Here is a 16,429-nt window from a genome sequence, read left to right on the forward strand (position 1 = left end):
GTGAGAGCTTGATTTCTTCCTTTCCTATCTGAATACCTTTACTGTCTTTTTCTTGCCTAATCGCTATTGCAAGTACTTCCAGTACTATGTTAAACAGAAGTCGTGATAGTGGGCATCCTTGTCTTGACCCTTATCTTAGAGGAATGGTTCTTAGTTTTTCCCCATTGAGGATAATGCTTGCCATGGGTTTGTCGTAGATGGCTTTGACTATCTTGAGGAAAGTTCCTTCAAAACCCATTTCGGTGAGAGTTTTTATCATAAACGGGTGCCGTATCTTGTCAAAAGCTTTCCCTGCGTCTATTGATATTATCCTATGGTTTCTATCTTAACTTTTGTTGATATGATGTATTATGTTGATTGATTTCTGAATGTTAAACCACCCTTGCATCCCCAGGATGAATCCCACTTGGTCGTGGTATATGATCTTTTTGATGAGTTGTTGGATTCTATTTGCTAATATTTTGTTGAGGATCTTCACATCTGTGTTCATCAGGGACATTAGCCTATAGTTTTCTTTGTTGGTGGTATCTTTGTTTGCTTTAGGTATTAGGGAGATATGTGCCTCATAGAAGCTGTTTGGGAGTGTTCCTGTTTTTTCAATTTCCTTGAAAAGCTTGAGGAGACCTGGCAAAAGGTCTTCTTTGAATGTTTGGAAGAATTCACTAGTGAACCCGTCTGGGCCTGGGCTTTTGTTTTTGGGAAGACTTTTGATTACCGCTTCAATTTCCTTGACATGAATGGGTCTATTCAGGTATCCCAAGTCTTCCTGGTTCAATCTTGGGAGATTATAGGAATCCAGGAATTTATCCATTTCTTCTTGGTTCTCTTATTTCGTGGCATACAGATTCTCAAAGTAGTCTCTGATGATCTCTTGGATTTCATTGGTTTCTGTTGTAATGTCCCCTTTTTCATTTCTGATTCGGTTTATTAGGGTTCTCTCTCTTTCTTTCTTTGTGAGTCTTGCTAGTGGTTTATCAATCTTATTTATTTTCTCGAAGAACCAGCTCTTGGTTTCGTTGAACTTTCAGATTGTTTCTTTGGTTTCCATATCGTTAATTTCTGCTCTAAGTTTTATTATTTCTTTCCTTCGGCCAATTCTGGGTTCCTTTTGTTGGTCTTTTTCTAAAATCTTGAGCTGTGTGGTTAGGTTATCTATGTAGGCCCTTTCTTCTTTCCTTAGGAATGCTTGCAACACTATAAATTTTCCTCTTATCCTGACTTTAGCTGCGTCCCATAGGTTCTGGTAGCTCGTGTCTTCATTCTCGTTTGTTTCCAGGTATCTTTTGATTTCGTCTTTGACTTCCTTCCTAACCCACTCGCTGTTCAACATTGAGTTGTTTAATTTCCAGGTGTTTGATTTGTTTTTCGATGTCTTTGTGTGATTCACTTCTATCTTGAGCACATCATGGTCTGAATAGATTGTTGATACTACTTCTATCTTCCTGATTCCATTGAGGTATATTTTGTGGCCTACCACCTGGTCTATTTCGGAGAATGTTCCGTGTGCACTGTAGAAGAATGTGTATTCTTTCTTTTTGGGGTGTAAAGCCCTGCATATGTCTATTAGCCCTCTCTCTTCTAGTTCTTCCTTCAAAGCCAATGTTTCCTTGTTGAGTTTTGTTCTTGTTGATCTATCCAGAGGTGATAAGGCGATGTTGAAGTCTCCAACTACTATTGCGTAGCTAACAATGTCCTCCTTAAAATCTATTAGCAGTTGTTTTAAGTATTTAGCTGGTCCGTCATTAGGTGCGTATACATTTAAGCGTGTGATTTCTTCCTGTTTATCACTTGATAAATAGAAAATGGCCTTGGCTGTCCCTTCTAATCTTTTTCAACCTGAAACTTATGTTGTCGGATACTAGTATGGCCACCCCAGATTTTTTGAGGGAGCTGTTTTCTTGCAGAATTGTTTTCCATCCTTCAACTTTGAGTCTGTTTGCTCTGATTGTTCAGATGAGTTTCTTGTAGACAGTAGAATGTTGGTTTCAGTTTCTGGATCCATTTTGCCACTCTGTGTCTCTTGATTGGTGCAATTAGACCATTGACACTGAGAGAGATTATTGTGATGGGGTTTTGTGTCATTTTTCTGTAGGGGTTGGTTGTGTTTATAAGTGTTTTCCTTCTTATCTTACGGAGCCCATTTAATCCTTCTTTTAGATTTGGTTTTGAGTCTATGAAGTTCCTGAGCTGTTGTTTATCTACAAAATGGTATATTGTTCCATCGGGTTTGAGTGAGAGTTTAGCTGGATAAAGTATTCTTGGTGAGGCATTAATTTCATGGAGTTTTTTCACTATATCCCACCATTGTCTTCGGGCTTGGAGGGTTTCCTTTGATAGGTCTGCTGTGAATCTAAGGGGTGCTCCTTTGTATGTGATTTCCTTCTTTGGTCTTGCTGCTTGTAGTATTGTGTCTCAGTCCACAGAATCCATCGTTCTGACTATGATATGCCTTGGAGTGTTTTTATTAGAGTCTCTTTTAGCTGGCACCCTTCTGGCTCCTTGGATCTGGATGTCTGCATTCTTTAACTCTGGGAACTTTTCAGCAATTATTTTTTTGACTGTGGCTTTTTCATTGGGATTGCCTCCCTGTCCTTCTGGTACTCCAGTGATTCTAATGTTGTTTCTCATGGCGTCATCCCCTAGGTCTCTGATTCTCCTTAGAACCATTTTGAGGTATTTTCCCATTGCTTGTTGTTCCCTATGGGATTTCTGTTGTTCATCTTCAAGCTCACTGATCCTGTCTTCAGCCGTATTCATCCTACTGCTAAGGGCTCTTACTGAGTTTTTAATTTTGTCTACCGAATCCTTTATTTGTGACACTTCTTTTTGTAGCCTTTTTATTTCTGCTCTCATTTCTTCCTATATTTTCTAGACTATCTGTTCTATTGTTTCTTTCATTTATTCCTTTAGTTTTCTGGATATCTGCTCCATTTATTCTTTGAGTAGATCCTTGAACATCTTTTGCATTTCATCTCGGAATTCTTTATCAGAGAGAGAATATTTGTGAATAACCCCGGTTGAGGATTTGGGACTTTTTTCTTCGTCTTCTCCTTGTAGTGGAGATTTTCAATGTTTCTTAGTGATGTTTTGGTTGTCTAGTGGTAAAACCCTAAAATTCACTAGTACTGTTCCCTCTTATCGTGGGAAAGGGATTCTGAATAAGGTTGGTCAATGGTGGTCACCCTTCTCCCTTTCTAGAGTCTGACCATCCTCTCAGGCATTTTTCTTTGGCTTATGATGGGCATCTAGTGAAGCTTTGGAGGAGGCGATCTTTTAATATTGGGCTTGTACAGCTACTTTGCGTACTGGTCTTTTGTTAGAATTGGAGTAGGCCAGTGGACTATTTTTGTATTATAGTTGAGGTGGCCAGAATTTTTCCCACAGATTTAGGTGATAAAGGCTGGGATGGAAGTTCAGAGTGCTGGGAGTGGTGAATATAACTGTGTCGGCCTCTAATTTTCTATTTTTGTGATGTCTCTATTTGCTTTTGGTATTAGAGAGATATGTGCCTCATATAAACTGCTTGGGAGAGTTCTGTTTCTTCAATTTTCTGGAAAAGCTTGAGAAGAACTGGGAAGAGGTCCTCTTTAAATATCTGGAAGAATTAGCTAGTGAATCCATCTGGACCTAGGTTTTTGTTTCTGGGAAGACTTTTGATTGCAGTTTCAATTTTCTTGACAGTAATAGGTCTATTCAGGTATTCCAAATCTTCTTGGTTCAGCCTTGGAAGATTATAGGAATCCAGGAATTTATCCATTTCTTCTAGGTTCTCTTGTTTCGTGCCATACAGACTTCAAAGGAGTCTCTGATTATCTTTTTAAAAAGTTTTGGCTTCTGTTGTAATGTCCCCCTTTTCATTTCTGATTCGGTTTATTAGGGCTATCTCTTTTTCTTTGTGAATATTGCTAGTGGTTTATCAGTCTTGTTTGTTTTCTCAAAAAAACAGCTCTTGGTTTCATTGATCTTTCTGGTTGTTTTTTGGTTTCCATGTCACTAATTTCTGCTCTAAGTTTTATTCTTTCCTTCTGCATGGTTTAGGCTCCTTTTGTTGGTCCTTTTCTAACACCTTGATATGTGAGGTCAAGTTATTTATGTGCGCCCTTTCTTCCTTCCTGAGAAATGCTTTCAGAGCTATAATTTTCCCCTTAATACAGCTTTAACGCAGACCTGCGTCCCACAGGTTCTAGTAGCTCATGTCTTCATTCTCTTGTTTCCAGGTATCTTTCGGTTTCTTCCTTGATTTCCTCCCTGACCCACTCATTGTTCAAGATTGAGTTGTTTAATTTCCAGGTGTTTGATTTGATACTCCGCGTCTGTGTGTGATTAACTTCTATCTTCAGTGCATTATGGTCTGAAAAGATTGTTCATACAATTTCTGTCTTCTTGATTCTATTGAGGTATGTTTTGTCACCCAGCAAGTGGTCTATTTTGGAAAATGTTCCACGTGCACTGGAAAAGAATGGGTACTCGTTTGGGGGGTGATGTAAAGTCCTGTATACATCTATTAGTCTTCTCTCTTCTATTTCTTCCTTCAAAGCCAGTATTTCCTTGGTGAGTTTTAATCTTGTTGATGTATCCAGATGTGATAAGGTAGTGTTGAAGTCTCCAACTACTAATGTGTTGCTACCAATGTCATCCTTAAAATCTATTAGCAGCTGTTTTAAGTATTTATGTCTATATATATCTAATATATATGTATATATATATATATCTTGGAGTCTTTTAATAAGGGTCTCTTTTATCTGGCACTCTGGTTTCCTTGGATCTGGATGCCTACCTTCTCCTGCTCTGGGAACTTCTCAGCAATGGTATCTTTTTTTTAAAATTCTTTTCTTTTTTTTAAAATTTATTTATTTATTGAATCACCGTGGGAAAGGTTACAAAGCTTTCAGGTTTAGGTCTCAGTCATGCAAATATCAAACACATTTCCCTTTACCAATACTTATTTTTTACCACGAAGAACCCCAATAAAACCCCACCCCTCACCCCTCCCAGTCCCTGTGGGGCAGATGAATTCTGGTTAACACTCTATCTGCTTTGATTAGATTCATTGTTTCAATAAAAGATTCACCACTATTATTTAGAGTTTACCCCCCAACCCCCAGATCAGACATGTTGAAAAAGCATTGTGAAGTGATTTGCTTTCTACAGCTGGGTTCAAGAATTAAATGTTGGTTTTGGATTTCTTCTATTTTACTTATTGACCCTGGAAGTATTTCTAATGAAAGTCAGATAGTTAAGAAATTGGTTTCTGTGCTCTGGAGTCGTGGCCGTGCTGGAGAGCTGCTAGTGGGGGGCAGCTGGTGGCCTCGGTAGCGCGTGAAGGGCGGACCGAAACGCCCCCCTTCCCATGAGGTTTTAGTCGCCCCCACTCCCCCGGCTCATACGTGCTGTCCACAAGGCTCCCATGCGGCCGCCATCCTTCTTTCCAGAGAGGAGAAGGCGAGTGGGGCAACACCCTTTCCCCTCCGGACAGACATGATGGCCTGGATTAATGCATAGTCCGTTCACTTTTCTGCTCCAAGCTGCCGGGTTCTGCATTAAGTCCTTGTGCTTCTGGGGCCGTGGCCGTGCTGGAGAGCCGCTCGTGGGGGGCAACTGGTGACCTTGGTAGGGTGTGAAGGACGGACAGGAACGCCCCCCTTCCCATGAGATTTTAGTCGCCCCCACACCCCTGGCTCATACCTGCAGTCCACAAGGCTCCCATGTGGCCGCCATCTTTCTTTCCAGAGGGAGGAGGGCGGAAGGGACCAACACCCTTTCCCCTCCGGGCAGACATGACGGCCTGGATTAACTCATAGTCTTTTCACTTTTCTGCTCCAAGCTGCTGGGTTCTGCATTCAGTCCTTGTGCTTCTGGGGCTGTGGCCGTGCTGGAGAGCCGCTCGTGGGGGGCAACTGGTGACCTCGGTAGGGTGTGAAGGGCGGACCGAAACGCCCCCCTTCCCATGAGGTTTTAGTCGCCCCCACTCCCCCGGCTCATACCTGCTGTCCACAAGGCTCCCATGCGGCCGCCATCTTTCTTTCCGGAGAGGAGAAGGCGACTCGGGCAACACCCTTTCCCCTCCGGACAGACCTGATGGCCTGGATTAATGCATAGTCCATTCACTTTTCTGCTCCAAGCTGCCGGGTTCTGCATTAAGTCCTTGGGCTTCTGGGTCCGTGGCCGTGCTGGAGAGCCGCTCGCGGGGGGCAACTGGTGACCTCAGTAGGGCGTGAAGGATGGACCGGAATGCCCCACTTCCCATGAAGTTTTAGTCGCCCCCACACCCCCGGCTCATACCTGCTGTCCGCAAGGCTCCCATGTGGCCGCCATCTTTCTTTCCAGAGTGAGGAGGGCGGAAGGGACCAACACCCTTTCAACTTCGGGCAGACATTATGGCCTGGATTAACGCATAGTCCGTTCACTTTTCTGCTCCAAGCTGCTGGGTTCTGCATTAAGTCCTTGTGCTTCTGGGGCTGTGGCCATGCTGGAGAGCCGCTCGCGGGGGGCAACTGGTGACCTCGGTAGGGCGTGAAGGACGGACCGGAACGCCCCCCTTCCCATGAGGTTTTAGTCGCGCCCACACCCCTGGCTCATACCTGCTGTCCACAAGGCTCCCATGTGGCCGCCATCTTTCTTTCCAGAGGGAGGAGGGCGAAAGGGACCAACACCCTTTCCCCTCCAGCAGACTTGATGGCCTGGATTAACGCATAGTCCGTTCACTTTTCTGCTCCAAGCTGCTGGGTTCTGCATTAAATCCTTGTGTTTCTGGGGCTGTGTCCGTGCTGGAGAGCCGCTCGTGGGGGGCAACTGGTGGCCTCGGTAGGGCGTGAAGGACGGACCGGAACGCCCCGCTTCCCATGAGATTTTAGTCGCCCCCACACCCCCGGCTCATACCTGCTGTCCACAAGACTCCCATGCGGCCGCCATCCTTCTTTCCAGGGAAGAGAGGGCGAATGGGGCAACACCCTTTCCCCTCCGGCAGACTTGATGGCCTGAATTAACGCATTGTCCGTTCACATTTCTGCTCCAAGCTGCTGGGTTCTGCATTAAATCCTTGTGCTTCTGGGGCTGTGGCCGTGCTGGGGAGCCGCTCGTGGGGGGCAACTGGTAGGGCGTGAAGGACGGACCGGAACGCCCCCCTTCCCATGAGGTTTTAGTCGCCCCCACACCCCCGGCTCATACCTGCTGTCCACAAGGCTCCCATACGGCTGCCATCTTTCTTTACAGAGGGGAGAGGGCAAATGGGGCAACACGCTTTCCCTTCCTGGCAGACATGATGGCCTGGATTAATGCATAGTCCGTTCACTTTTCTGCTCCAAGCTGCTGGGTTATTAAGTCCTAGTGTTTCTGGGGCTGTGACCGTGCTCCCAACTTAACTATGATTTTCAGAGAGAAACATTGGGTGGTTTACTTCCCATAGATCACTTTGTATATAGAGAGACGTCGTGCTGCCACATGAGCGGCCGCGCGGTTTTGAGGAAAAGTCCTAGTTCCCGCATACTCGAGCTGTGCTTGTAGAGGCTTCTGGTCACCGGGGTTCCATCTGGGGGAGGCGGGATGCGGTACCTACCCCATCTCGGACTTCCCGATGATCTCTGCTCTTTTTGGAACCTTTTTTTTTCCCCTTCGGGATCTGTGGATCCCGCCCTTCATGTTGTCCTTCTCTTCGGCTGAATGCTGTAAAGATGGCGCTGGGGGGCGGGCTGTGGGCGTGACTTTCAGAATCTGAGGTTACCTGGGAGTTGTAGTCCCGGCAGATTTGAGGAAAAGTCCTAGTTGCCGCATACTCGAGCTGTGCTTGTAGAGGCTTCTGGTCACCTGGGTTCCATCTGGGGGAGGCGGGATGCGGTACCTACCCCCTCTGGGACTTCCCGATGATCTCGGCTCTTTTTGGAACCTGTTTTTTTTTTCTTCCTTCGGGATCTGTGGATCCCGCCCTCCATGTTGTCCTTCTCTTCGGCTGAATGCTGTAAAGATGGCGCTGGGGGGCGGGCTGTGGACATGACTTCCGGAATCTGAGGTTACCTGGGAGTTGTAGTCCCGGCAGATTTGAGGAAAAGTCCTAGTTCCCACATACTCGAGCTGTGCTTGTAGAGGCTTCTGGTCACCGGGTTTCCATCTGGGGGAGGCGGGATGCGGTACCTACCCCCTCTGGGACTTCCCGATGATCTCGGCTCTTTTTGGAACCTGTTTTTTTTTCCTTTGGGATCTGTGGATCCCGCCCTCCATGTTGTCCTTCTCTTCGGCTGAATGGCAATGGTATCTTTAACTGTGGTTTTTTCATTGGGGTTGTCTCCCTGTCCTTCTGGTACTCCGATAATTCTTATATTGTTCCTCTTGAGTTCATCCCCTAGGTCTCTGATTCACCCTGGAGCTATTTTGAGGTCTTTTCCCATTGTATGTTGTTGCCTGTAAGCTTTCTGCAGGCAAGCTCATCTTATATTCAAGCTCACTGATTCTGTCTTTGACTGTAGCCATTCTACTGTTGAGGTCACCCACTGAGTTTTTTATTTCATTTACTGAAATCTCTTATTAATGACACTTCTGTTTGTAGCTTTCTTATTTCAGCTCTCATTTTTTCCTGTCCATTCGACTGTTTCTTTCATGTCCTCCTTTAATGTACTGGATGCTTGTCCCACCGTTTCTTTGAGTATTTGAACATCTTCAACATTTCATGTCTGAATTATTTATCAGAGAGATCGTATTTGTGGGTACCCCTGTTGAGGCTTCTGGACTCTTTTCTTCATCCTCTCCTTGTGCTGGGCATCTGCGCTGTTTCTTCATGTTGTGGTGGTAGTATGGAAAGTACTGAGGCAGGACCTTCCAGTTCACTATCACTATTCCCCTCTCGCTGAAAGAAGGAATTCTGGATGAGCTCGGTCAATGGTGATCACCTTTTACCCCTTCTAGAACACTGCCTTCCTCTTAGGTGCTCCTCTGTGTCTTATATGAGGACTCTAGTGAAGCTTCAGAGGATGTGTTCTTTTATACTGGGCTTGTCAGCTTCTTGTGTTCACTGACATTTTGGTGAGATTGAAATAGGCTAGTGGACTATTGGCCCAATGTGTTTGAGATAGCCAGATGTTCTCCACAGAATTAGGTAACGGAGACTGAGATGTAGTCCAGAGAGTCCAGAGTGCTGGGAAAGGGGAAAATAACTGCATCTTCCCCCAGAGGCCACGCCCCTGCCACGCTGTTGGTCCCAAGGGATGCTGGGAGGTGTTGTCATCTGGGTTCTGGGTTGGGGAATGTGCAGGGAATGGGTCACCACCCGGGGAGGTCTGCACACCTGGTGGAGGGAGTGGGGGTGGCGCTGCAAGCGGGCTTCAAGTCTGAAACTTCACAATCATAAAATCACAGTCTGTCCAGCTTCAGGGCCATCCTGCACGAAAAATGTGAGAGACGTGCCCTGGAAATGTTGCTCAACCACCATGCCAACTCTCTGGGTTCAACAACTGAGATTTGGTCCCATATCAACATATTCTTTTGCATCTGTTGATTGTAATTTCTGTTACCATAAGTCACAAAAGCTATGTTCACAGCCTGTTCAACACACACTAGCTGAAGTACTTCTGCAAGCTACCGAGAGCATCCCACCTGCACAGCAGAGTCTGGCAAGCTCCCCTTGGTGTAACAGTAATAACAAGTCTCCCAATGGAGACGTTACTGGTGCCCGCTCGAGCAAATCAATGAACAATGGTAGAACAGTGCTATAGTGTTACAGTGCATCTGAATTAGTAACTGTATGAAAGTCTCAAATCCAGTATACTTAACCGATTATTAATTTCTAACTCAACAGTGAATGTACTAGCCACATCAACAAGATGAGATATAGAAGAGAACACATACAGCTTGACAATGAAGAAATAAAGTGATTGGTATTGGAAGAAGACATACTCAACAGTGCAGAAAATCTCAAATAATCCTTGCCAAAAATATCTGAAAAGTCAAATCCTTCCATAGTAATGAGTACATTTGGGATCAGAGGGACCAACATCCCCCACAGACTTGGTGGTGACCTTGGTCCCTAAAATACCAATAATATTTCCAAATATTAGAAATTAGCCATTAGAAACTACAAACTAGAACTCAATATACATATATATAATGCTAACAGTGTAGAAAAATCAGTACAGGAGTTAAAACAATTGCTTTGCATCCTGCCAACCCTAGTCTAATCTCTGTCATTTCATATGGTTCCCTTGGAACCACCAGGAATTATCCCTGAACATGGAGCCAGGACTATGCTCAAAGAACAGTCAGTGTGGCCCAAAAATCGAAAAAAATACTTATGAATAAACTTAACAAAATACATACAGGATCCAAATGTGACAAGTAAAGAAACACTGATTTTAAAGTCATACTTAAAGTATTAAGGATGGAATACTCAGGCCGAGCCTCACCCACAAATGAATCTACAGAAAACCCAAGTATGCAGGACTCTGTGACTGAAAATTCTGGGTTCATAAGAACCTGGAATGGGGATCCTTCGCCCATATCCCCCTGTTTCTGGTAACTCAGCAGCCATGCCCATAAGCCACCTCTGGCTGGTACCGGATAATCTCATCATTGGTCACGATCAGAGTCACATGTCCTTCTCTCCTGAAAGGGACCATAACAACATATGCAATAACCATGTCACCGGACCCTGCATCAGGCTCTTTCATTCAAAGAGTCCCAGAGGGGGGCGGATGAGACCCCTCCCAACCCCAAGGGGACCCAGCAGCCAAAACCTCTAGAACTCAACTGCCGCTATGCTCATGGATGCTCTCCACACACTCACGCCAAGTCTCACCCACAAACAAACCTATTCCTGGACCACACCTATACTTGTGGCACTGACCTTCTAGAGTATGACCATTTGTTGTGTTTTGTACATTGCTACAAGGGGTACCACCTGACACATGAAGCTCTTAGAGATGGAAATTTGAAAAATGAGGCTTCTACTCACCTTCTTGGTTCCTGTGAAACATTTGATGAAGCCACAATCATGGCACGTGACAACTCATACCTCATACCGCCCATACTCCAAGAGTACATTTGATAGGGTTTTTTTTTAATTTTTAATTTTTTTTCTTTTTTGGGTCACACCCAAAGATGTTCAGGGGTTACTCCTGGCTTTGCACTCAGTTTGTCCATGTGTGGGAAATGACTGGGTGGGGGGCTATTGAAGCCATCTGGAAGCCCCCTAGCACAGGCTAGATGCATTTATGTATCAAATCGATACAGCATAAATAATCTGCTTTCTATCCATGTTTGCAAGTATTTGTTTCCTATGGCCTCTGATGTTAGTGACCATGATTCACATTGCTCCATAATGAAGTATTGGCTGCTTTCAAGACATGTACTGGAAATGTACAACTGAAGCATGTTGTAATCATGAGGTTAGTCCAGATTTGATTTTACCCATGGATTAACAGTTCTGTTTTGCATCAGTCCTCGCCAGTTCAATTCTTGCCTTGATAAATATTGTGAATATGTTTTCTGAGAAAACTGAAAACAATTTCAATAGCAAATCCAGTGTGTTCCTAAGTTCTCTGAAGAGATGGATACATGAGTATGTATTTTAAGGACATATGAAGGGCACATACAACTCAATTCTACGGTCAATAAAACAACTTAGAAGATACTGTGTGAGGTATGGAAGGTAATTGGAGATCAGGTACAGTGGAAGAAGTAATAGGATTTGTGTTTGGGTTTCTCGGTTTTCAGATTCAAAGCACACAAGCTGAAGCACAGAAATCTACACCCTAACAGCTCTGGAGCCGAGAAATCTGAGATCAAGGCACTATCAGTGTGAGTAGCTGTAATAAAAGAGTTCTGAGGGCTATAATGAAAGAATCTGGTCCAGCTGTCTCGTCTGGGTTAGTACATATTTGCTGCATTGATAAGGAACCTCCTAAATAGGAAACAAGACCAACAAGAGCTTATAAATGAATCAGAAGCAGAGCCCCTCCCCCTCCACACACACACACACACACACACACACACACACACACACACTTTCCTTTCTATCCTCTATTCCTCTCAAAAATACCAGTGCTCTGTTGAAAGTTGCATCCCCTGAATTAGCATTGGTGTACAAAATACACATTGTCCTATCATTGTCCTGATTGTGCTCTAAAATGACGAAATCCACACTACATCACGAGTCATGACCAAAGTGTGCTTTAGCCAAACCAACAGGAGAAGTCCAATAAGAACTACACTGCCTGTACCCTTGTGGCACTGACCTTCTATAGTGTGACCATTTGTTGTGCTTTGTACATCCCTACAAGGAAGGGGTACCTCCTGACACACGAAGCTCTTAGAGATGGAAATTTGAAAAATGAGGCTTCTACTCACCTTCTTGGTTCCTGTGAAACATTTGATGAAGCCACATGAAACAAGAGTTTGATTAAACCTCAAACAAATGCAAATTAGACTTTCACATCTATCTTCATGTTGGGCAGATGTCACAAATGTCAATGTGGAATGTTCTATTCCATTGACAAACTTCTCACCAAAATAATGGGAAAAGCCCTTGTTTGAAGTACTCCCCACCTACATTTTACACAACACTGCTAAAACATAAAGGGGAAAGCTTATCTTGGATTTATTTTTTCTGAAGATACTTCCAAAATACTCATCAGAGGGCCTGGAGACCATTACCAGTGAGGGCCAGCAAACATTGTCCGAAAGTTCAAGGCTCAGTGCAAGGAGGAGATATTGTTCAAGCCCAGTGGACTGGGGCCACCAGAACAACACCCAGAAGTTCTTGAATTCTTCTGACTCTCAAACAGTGTTTGGAGAGTCTAGGGGCTGCCTCTGACCAAGCTCCACACAGTTGCTCAGACTGGAAGTTTCACTGCTCATGCCCCAGCTGTTGGGGGCCATTGGGCTAACCCAAGGCAGCACTCAGGGCCATGTGGTGAAAGGATTAAACTTGGGGCCATGTGCATTCCAAGCCTGCTCTCCAGCCCTCTGAACTCTCTCCCCAGCAATTTTTTAGGACTTTGAGGCTTTCTTAGTGAAAGTTTTTGATAACTTCACTGTACCACTGTATCACTGTCATCCTGTTGTTTATCAATTTCCTCGAGCAGGCACCAGTAACGTCTCCTTCATCCTAGCCCTAAGATTTTAGAAAGTACCACATTCGAGGCTCTTTCAGGGTCAGGAAAATGAGACCCATCATTGTTACTAGTTTTTGGCATATTGAATACGCCACGGGGGAGTTTGCCAGACTCTGCTGTGTGGGCAGGATACATTTGGTAGCCTGCCAGATTCGTCAGAGTAAGAACTAGATAATAAGAAGTCGGAGAGTGGGTTGAGTTTCCCTCCCCACCTCGAGTAGAGCCCCGGCAGCTGAAGACCTCTGGTTCCAGCCACAGCCATGCTTAAGTCCACTCTCCACACGTTCGGACGAGCCTCATGCATAAAGGAACCAGCAGAGGAACCCAGGTGTGCGGGACCCGGGGCGTAGATCTCCAAGCCTGCTCGGATTGGGACTGGGCCTCCTCCACCCAGATCCGCCATATTCCAGTGTGATAACTTCAGTTTTCTGAAAACATTAAGGGTATATGTTTCATTAAGGGTGTTGTTGGCAGGTTGACTCACCCACCAGCCCTTGTCTACTGATTCACCAAATGTCTGAGGGGATGCAAGCCAAGCCACTAAAATTCATGGACACTAGTTACCCTGGTTGAAAACTCTGAGGTGCCCTTGATGGGGGGAGGGCGCTGAGTCCCCACCCTGCAGACAACCTAGAAGCCATACCCACAGCCCACCTCTGCAGCCACACCAAAGGCTCAACTACATGGATTCTCTAATAATTCTGTAAAGATGCCAAACTGCAAAATATTTCAGGTACCTGGTGACCAGACTGAGAACTCTAGGGTCTTCTCAGAGTGGGAGTGGGCAATCTGCTACCTGATCCCGTATTTCCAGAATCCCCAGCAGCCACGCCCACCTCCATGCACCGCCATGTCTACTTATGGGCCAAAACCACATATTCTGGAGTCTATGGACCACCCAGTCACATACACAGCCATTTGACAATTCCAGATTCCTCAATACTGAGGGGCTGGAATTAGCACAGCAGGTATGGTGCTTGTCTTGTAAGTGGATAAGCTGTATTCAATCACCAACATCTCATATTGTCCTGGAGTACCACCAGGAGTAAGACCTGAGCACCGCTGGATGTGGCACCCAAAAATCAAAACAAACACAAGTTGTAAACAAACAAAAACCAAATCCACAAATTCCTCAATACTGAAATTCTGGTTGGGGCACACCAAATTAGGTGGGAAAGTAACATAGAAGCCAACTAAACTCAATAAACAAAAATAACACAGAAGGGTTAACTAGCTGAAAAAATTCAGTAATCCTTAAATAAGGACATAAAAAACCAGTGGTGAGATACCATGCTCACATTTTAAAATTTGAGTGCTAAGCTTATCTATATTAATATTGAAACTTTGTTGTCTAATCAATTTCGATCTTAGAATTGCATCAACAGTTGTAGCTTTGTCTACATTAATAAAGAAATAAATACAAGACATTAGTAGAATTGTACAAGAAGGAAACCTCCAACCCCATCAAAAAATGGGGAGAAGAAATAAACAGAAGTTTCCTCAAAGAAGAAATACAAATACAAAAGGCACATGAAAAAATGTTATACATCACTAATCATCAGGGAGATGCAAATCAGAACAACAATGAGTTATCATCTCACGCCACAGAGACTGGTACATATTCAAAAGAACAAAAGCAACCACTGTTGGCATGGATGTGGGGGAAAAGGGACGCTCTTTCACTGTTGGTGGGAATACCCACTAGTCCAGCCTTTTGGGAAAACAATATGAGAATTCCTTCAGAAACTAGAAATTGAGCTTCCATATGACCCCATAATACCATTTCTGGGAATATATCCCTAAGGCATGAAAAAGCACAATATAAATGACATCTGCGCCTGTATGTTCATTGCACCATTGTTCACAATAGCCAGAATCTGTAAACAACCAGAGTGCCCAAGAACAGATGATTGGTTAAAAAATTTTAGTACATCTACACAATGGAAGACTATGCAGCTGTTAAGAAAGATTAAGTCATGAAATTTGCTTATAAGTGGATGGTCATGGAGAATATTATGCTAAGTGAAAGAAGTCAGAAAGATAAGGACAGACATAGAATGACTGCATTCTTTTGAGGAATATAAAATAATATAATATGAGACTGACACCCAAGGACAGTAGACACAAGGGCCAGGAATATTGCTCCATATTGCCTGTCTCATGAGCTGGGGGAGAAGGCAGCTGGAATAGAGAAGGGATCACAAAGTCAGTGATGGTTGGAGGAATCGTTTGGGCTGGGAGATATGTGCTGAAAGTAGATAAAGTACCAAATGTGATAGCCCCTGAGGGGCTGGAATTAGTACAGCAGGTAGGGTGCTTGTCTTGCATGTGGCTTAACTGTTCAATCACCAGCATCCCATATGGTCCCGGAGTACCACCAGGAGTGATCCCTGAGCTTACTCAGTATCTTTATTGAAAACCATAATGCCCAAAAGTAGAGAGAGATTATGGGGGAAATTGTCTGCCATAGAGGCTTGGGGAGGGTTGGAAAGGGGTGACATACTGGGAACATTGGTGGTGGAGAATGCACCAGTGTAGAGATGGATGTTTGACCATTGTATGACCAAAACTCAAACATGAAAGCTTTGTGACTGTATCTCATGATGATTCAATAAAAAAAGATATAAATAAATAGTATCACTCTTTTGAAGGACACAGGAAAAAGACAGGACCTTAGTCGTATTTTTGCAAGTTGCCTTCACTACTGTTGGCTAGATAGAAAATAGAAAATTACTGACTCGTTTTTAGACCATATCTTTTAAGACATTTAAAAATCAGACCTTGTTTGATTGTCTTCGGATAGAGGACGTATCAGATATTAAACTGATAAGAACAGATACTACACTTGATCTTAGCCAAAAGGCCGAGAAGCGATTGATTGATTGGCTGGAGCGATAGCACTGCGGGTAGGGCGTTCGCCTTACAAGCGGCCAACATGGCCGACCCGAGTTCGATTCCTCCGCCCCTCTCGGAGAGCCCGGCAAGCTACCGAGAGTATTGGATATGCCAGACACAGTAACAACAAAGTCTCCAATGGAGACGTTACTGGGCCCGCTCGAGCAAATCGACGATCAACGGGAGGGCCTTTACCTTACCTTACCTTGTTTGATTGGTGTCTTCAGACTTACTAACACCCCAAAGTTGCCGCTGTGCCTTTGGCCAGACCCCAACAACTTGGGACCAAATTTACCAAGAAAAGGCCAAAAGTTAGGTGTGTGGGAGCCGTGGCCACAAACCACCTCTGGCTCGGCTATCTAAGCTTGTTTATTGGCCTTATCTCAGAGACCACAGATAAATTTCAAAAGAGACCAAAAGTCACATTTTATCTCAGA

At 44.4% G+C, this 16,429-nt stretch overlaps 1 pseudogene; it reads right to left on the minus strand.

Annotated features, from left to right (window-relative positions):
* Nucleotides 1-15,848: 15,848 nt before the first annotated feature.
* Nucleotides 15,849-15,972, minus strand: LOC130033195 (uncharacterized; annotated as a pseudogene).
* Between the last annotated feature and the right edge of the window lie 457 nt (nt 15,973-16,429).

Source organism: Sorex fumeus, unplaced genomic scaffold (genome assembly GCF_029834395.1).
Source record: "Sorex fumeus unplaced genomic scaffold, SorFum_2.1 ptg000051l, whole genome shotgun sequence".
NCBI classification, from domain to species: domain Eukaryota; kingdom Metazoa; phylum Chordata; class Mammalia; order Eulipotyphla; family Soricidae; genus Sorex; species Sorex fumeus.